Raw genomic sequence first — 6,705 nt, 5'->3', positions numbered from 1 at the left:
ACTCTATTCTTTTACATTCATAGTCATGATATTTCTCTACAACATTCACTTCTTCATGCTTGTCAAAATGAATTGGGGGTTAGATTGAAGATATTCAACTTCACCTTCATATGGCCAAATGAGATCTTCATTATCCCAATCCTATAATTAATGTTGGCACTCGCGGTTGCCAAGAAAGGACAGCCAAGGATAACGGGAATTTGGCTCTTAGGATTCGGGACCTGTTCCCTGTCAATGACAATGAAATCAACGGGGAAGAAAAATTTATCAATCTTAATCAATACGTCCTCAATGATACCCCTAGGCTTTTTGATTGATTGGTTAGCAAGTTACAAAACTACCGACGTCGGTTACAAGTCTCCTCAGCCTAATTTGACATAAACTGAATATGGAAGAAAATTAACACTTGCTCCTAAGTCTAGGAGAGCCCGATTAATGATATGATCACCAATGATGCATGAAGTGGTAGGTGAATCGGGGTCCTTGAACTTTGGAAGAGTGTTATGTTGCAAAATAGAGCTCACTTGCTTAGTTAAGATCATTTTCCTAGGTGCTTGGCTTTTGTTCTTCTTCTTTTGGGTGCATAAGTCATTCAAAAACTTGGCATAAGCCGGAATTTGCTTGATTGCATCCAAAAGTGGAAGATTGACTTTCACTTGCCTAAACACATCCATAATTTCATTTGTTTTGGCATTTTGCTTGTCAATTGAAATTGATCCTTTTAAGGCATACGGAAATGGAGCTTTTGGTTCAAAAACCTTTTCAGAAATTTTCTTTGAAATCTCTTCAACACAAGAAGTTTTGAAATCATTTTGCAAATCACTTTTCATCAAATCAGTTTTCAAATCGTTTTTCAACACTTTCTTACTTGAATGATCATGCATATGCAATGAAGGAGGAATATGATAAGAAACGGGACGGGTGTCAACTTTGGGTTTCACCGGTTCACTCTCTTTATTGGACATACCCACTTGGTTTTCCACAATCTTCCCACTTCTTAAGGTTGTCACCGTATTAACATGCTCTATTGTGTGACCTTCCGATGAGTAATAAGTCTCCACAACACATTGTTGCTTTGGTGGGGCATTCAAAGGTATTTTCCCTTTCCCTCTAGCATTCAAAGTACTAGCTATTTGCCCTACTTGGGTTTCTAGCTTAGCAATGGATTGAGAATGAGAATGAAGCAATTGAGTGTTCGCCTCTAGAGTGCCTAGAGCAGTCAAAACTTTCTCCTCAAAAGCGGGACTCCTAGAATTTCCTTGAGAATATGATGGTTGATTAGGAAAATGAGAATTAGAAAATTAATTTCCTTGCGATTGAAATGATGATCTAAAACCTTGTGAACCTTGGCTTTGCATCGGAGGTGGAACATACTTCCCTTGATAACCACCTTGGGGAAGGTTTGAGCCTTCCCCTTGGTTTCTCCAAGAGAAATTAGGGTGATTCCTCCAACTTGAATTATAATGATTGCCATAAAGATTGTTCCTTTGATTAACAAAAGCTGCATTGACTTGTTCATGATGCTCACTTTGCACATGTCCATGGGGACAATTGGAAGTAGAATGTAAAACACTTGAACAAGTCATACATGTCTCATTGGATGCATGATGGGAATGGTTAGTGATGAAAGATACTTGATTTGCTGAGTTTTGGTTGATCAAGAATTGATCAAACCTTTGAGATAAGGATTTCATCTCGGCGGTTATTTCATTGGAATGGTCAACTTGATGTAAGCCAACACTCTTCCTTCCGCTTGAATTCCTACCATTCTTAAAAGATAAAGTTCGATGCAAAGAATTTTCACTCATGCTCTCATAAAGACGCCACACGTCATCCTTATGCCTATCAATGTAAGAGCCACCCATGAAAGTATCAACCATGCCCTAATAATTATCCAATAAGCTCTCAAAGAAATATTGAACTAATTGCCATTTGGGCATGTCATGATGTGGACACTTCCTAAGCAATTCATTGAATCTTTCCCATGCCTCATGGAACGTTTCCCCATCCCTGTGTGAAAACTCTCGAATTGAGGTTCTCATGGCATTGGTCTTAGAAACCGGATAGTACTTCTTCAAGAATTCTTGTTGCATTTCTACCCAAAAAGTTATTGAAAAAGGCCTAAGATTGTTGAACCAATATTTTGCCTTGTCTTTAAGGGTGAATGGAAAAATTTTAAGCCTTAAGACCTCTTCCGGCATGTCCGTGTATCTCACGGTGGAACATACTTCAAGAAACTCATCCAAATGCTTGTAAGGTTCTTCACTTGGAAGTCCATGATAATTAGGAAGCATTTGAATGGTTTGTGGTTTGATCTCATACTGGTGTGCTCTAAATGGTGGCAATTGAATATATGTGGGTGCATTATATTCATTAGGCGCATAGTAATCTTTTAAAGCAAGGGGAGGATTAGCAATTGGAGGTGCAACATGGGCACCTTGATTGCCTTGGATGATGGGAGGTTGTGGCGCATACATTGGCCTAGGCATTCCCAATGGAACTTGGCCTTGTTGTTGTGGTGGGTGAATGAATGGTCTCGGCATGCCTAATGGTACTTGCATGTTATCATGATGCACATTGGGGTGGAGGATACCTTGTTGGTCTATGTGACCAAGGTCCTCCACATGGTCCTCATTATACACTTCCATTGATGAAATGGATTGACTAGAACTTCCTCTTCCCCTAGGGTTTCGAACAACAGATTCAAGATAAAAATTAAGAGGGATAAGATTAGGTTTCAATGATCTATGACCATGCATGCACAACAAAACACAACAATCAACAAGTAATGAACAATCACTTCACCTTCACAACAATTCAACAATCAACAAATTTCCTCCACATATAATGATCCCATACTCCTATGCTGTCAACAATATGCAAAAAACAATAAAATTGCCTCCACGTGGGCTCGGGCTCACGATTTATCTAAGAATTGAAATACAAGCTTCCACGCGGGTCGACGATTTAACTAGAGATTGAGTTAAGAAAGAGCTCACAAAGGGTCCTTTAGTACTTCAATTCAATTTTCAATTTTAGCCTTGCAAATTTTTTTAGAATTTAGCTTTTTCCTTACTTTTGCTTAGCTCCTTAAAATGCTCCTTTGCTCACCTTCTAGCTTAATGCACCTAGTCAAACAAGAACCAACACAATAAGTAACCAAAATGAAAATGAAAATAAAGTAAAGAAACGATCAAAAGAGTACTAATTCCTAATTGATTCCACAAATACGATGTTTCCTTCAATCAATCCCTGGTAACGGCTCTAAAAACTTGTCATGCACGTCGTCAAGCACCCCAAAGCTTAGCAAAAGAGTGGATGTTGGACTAAGATGAGTGTGGCCAAGTTTTATATTTATAATTCGCCACTACTACCTTTCACTAAAAATATAGTTAGGGCGAGTAGGGATCATCCCAAGGGATTGGTGGGTCGTATTAGGTTGTGGAATCGAGATTAGGGTTAGTAGGTTGAGTGATCAAAAGATTGGTTGGTGGTTGAATTACACTACGATGTAATTTAAATTAAAGTAAACAATTAAATGTAATGGAGAGAAAATAAGAGAGAGAGATCTTGGGATTTAGAGATCACCACTAAGCATAGCTTTTCTACACCCTTAATGAATGATTAATGAGGGAGAAAACATGTATTGCAACAATAGTGTGTGTGTGTAGTTGTTTTAACAAGCATGGATGACTAATTAAGTATATATTGTCTAAACAACATGATGGATAGCACAATATATCAAACTAAGCCATTAATCATTTCTTTAAGCTCACAATCCAAACACATCACAAGATTAGAGACATATGCTACTTGTTTTCATAAGTATGGAACATCAAACAACAAGCATGGATTGTTGTAATGACCCGGTCATTTTCTTCCTTTTCCCTTTTTCCTCAAATTTTGCGGATAAATTTTTTCTGTTGTCTTTTCTTTTCTGTGGATGGTTTTTCATCGCTTAGTGTCATCTCGAGTGCTCAGAATTGGTTTCTGAGACTCTTTCATGTGAATTGACAACTTTCTTTGAGGACCGAGTCATTTTCGCATTTTTCGTTTTTGGACACTATGCGTTATTTCGTCTTTTCCCTATTATGTCATTTTCCCTATTTCGTCTTATCTTCGTTTGTCAGTTTTTCGCACAACCTCACTTCTTGTGCTCGGAGTTGGTTTTTGACTTCACGTATCCTTATTGTGAGTGGTTTCCACGAAATACGTATCTTTACTTTTGCAAGAAAGTACTCTGGTTGCTCCCGGTGCCCATAGGGGCATGGATGCATAAATCTTTGAAATTAATTTCATTTCTTGGGGTGTTTTTCATAAATATCTTTTGAAGATATTTTATTTTAGGGGCATCTAAGAAAATATCTTTTGGAAGATATTTTCATTTTGGGGCAGTTTCGTAGTTAACCCTTTTTGTAGGGGCCATTATGCAATTAACGAAAGTTATTGCAAAATATCTCGTCTGGAGCCTGGATCCTCGTACGGGATTCATTTTCACTTTTTGTTGACTCGTAAATTCATAGAATTCCATTCTGGTCGTTTTTCTCCAGTTTTGGAGTTTCTGGACCCGGTTGCCACCGAACTTGTTTAGGGCATAACTTTTTACTCGAGACTCAGTTTTTGATGCCATTTCTTCCGTTGTTTATATTTTCTCATTTTGAATCTTTTTTGTTCACAGATTTTTACCGTTTGAGCTCGTTTGCTCAAAATCTACTTTTCTGGACCCAGCGGGGCCCTTTCGGGGCACTTTTTGTGATTTACTATAAATAGGTGCCTTAAAGAAGAAAAATTAGATTTTCTTCTTCTTCCTCCTCTCCTTGCACGACCAAAGGCATCCATGGATGTCCATGGAGCTGCCATCTTCTCTCTCCTCCTTTAACCTACTTTTCCTAAGTGAAAATCCTTTGACCTTTGCATTTGTTGCTCGCCTCGTTGTGCTCTACCATTACCCCTTATTAGAAACCATTTCTGACCAAATTTTGAGTTTGGGATTTAGGCCAAGTTTGGATTTTCATGGGGCATCTTGGAGATTCATATAGATCGTGTTGTCCCCGACAAAACCTAGGAGTTTCGTCGGCTTCGGAGCCGTTTCGTTTTGATGGCTTTTGAGATTTTCATCTCAAATTGAGGTAGGGGGTGTCTTAGGAATATATTTGTGTTGTATTGATGATTATATATGCTTATACAACTTGTATGCATGTTTTGTATAAATCTCAAAATTTAATTTTAATTAATTTCTTTGTAAAGGATTTAATGCTCAAGGATATGTATGACTTGGAATTGAATTGTAACATGCTAGGAAATTATACTTGGATATGTTGGTTAACATATATTAAATTTGGCTCATTTGATTAAGAATTACAACTTTTATTTAATATTTATCTTTAGTGAAAGTTTAATTCACATGTTTGTATCAAGCATGAAATCAAGTTGTAATGTGGTATTTAAATAGGCCTTGGCATGTTCTCTAACATAGATTAAATTGAGGGCATTTGAAATTGTTTAAAAATCTAGAGGAAATTAATTAATTAGCTTGATTAAATTTGTTTTAAGTGTTTTAATCACTTAAATTGTCATTTGATGTTATATATGTGATGACCATGACATGTCCTTCAATATATATTAAATTGAGGTTATTTGGGATTAACTTGGAATTTAGAGAATTTAACTATTTATGTCTAATTAAATTCTATTTTATTACTCCACGGATTTAATTGCATTTTGGAAGTTGTTTATATATTTAAATCATGGATTTGGATTTGGTGTATGTTCACTTGATTACTTTTGAGTATTGGATAACATAGTTGTTACTTTTATATTCATGAGAATATGTTTTTCCTTATTGAATATATTGTTGCTACGTGTAAGGAATTGCACACTTTGTATTTGACATCTTTTATGCCATAGTAGTTGTAGACTTTGAGCATGTATTGTATATGTTTCCAAAATTTGGGTTATGCTTAGTAAATGGTTGATATATTGTATATACATGTTGATATATATACATTGTTGCACAATTTGTTGATTTTGGAAACTTGGGGATGTCGTTGTTAGCTACGGCTAGGACTTGGTTCTAGTACGGGGGGATTGTCCCTCTATATAGTTTAGTGCGCACATAGGGAGGTTACCCATGGGCTAGTAACCCTAAAGTAACTATGTTGTCGATCTGATCCGGCGTGACGTCCGAGTATCCACTTTGTTTGATTTCGTATTTCATTTCAAGTTGATAACTAGATGATATCGTAACTTGTGGTTCCTTATTTGATTTCCTTTTTTGAGCTTAAGATGTAACTTTGTGAAAGCATGCTTTGTGCGTTGTATTGAAAGTTCTATTGTCGGTTAAATTGCATTGGTATCATAAATTGTATTTTGATGTTCAAATGTAGTTTAGGAATGATCCTATAGATTCATTTTAAACATAGACGTTAGGTGACATGACCCACTCTCGTTGTTTTCGTATTTTGGATTCCAAGTTGAAGACTTTGAGAATCTATATCTAGTTACTTTGTATAACATGTTTCCATGTTGTTTGAATTGCATGAACAATGTGATTATGTTAAAAATGTTTTAAGGTAGCTTAGGATGCTTCCTGAGTCCCATTTTGACATAGACGTTAAGTGGCATGAACCCCTTTGATATGTTTCACCTTAAGGTGATAAAATTATAAAATGCTAGGTCGATGCATGCACATCTCCTACGAGTAGC

General features: G+C 36.6%; 1 pseudogene; it reads left to right on the top strand.

Moving 5' to 3' along the window:
• Window positions 1-1,938: 1,938 nt before the first annotated feature.
• Window positions 1,939-2,037, top strand: LOC132280339 (small nucleolar RNA R71; annotated as a pseudogene).
• Window positions 2,038-6,705: the final 4,668 nt, after the last annotated feature.

The sequence above is a fragment of the Cornus florida genome, unplaced genomic scaffold (genome assembly GCF_030987335.1).
Source record: "Cornus florida cultivar Cherokee Brave unplaced genomic scaffold, ASM3098733v1 CherokeeBrave_3.0.0_Hap2_Chr10, whole genome shotgun sequence".
Lineage (NCBI taxonomy): Eukaryota > Viridiplantae > Streptophyta > Magnoliopsida > Cornales > Cornaceae > Cornus > Cornus florida.
This window is presented reverse-complemented; position numbering and strand designations above follow the sequence as displayed.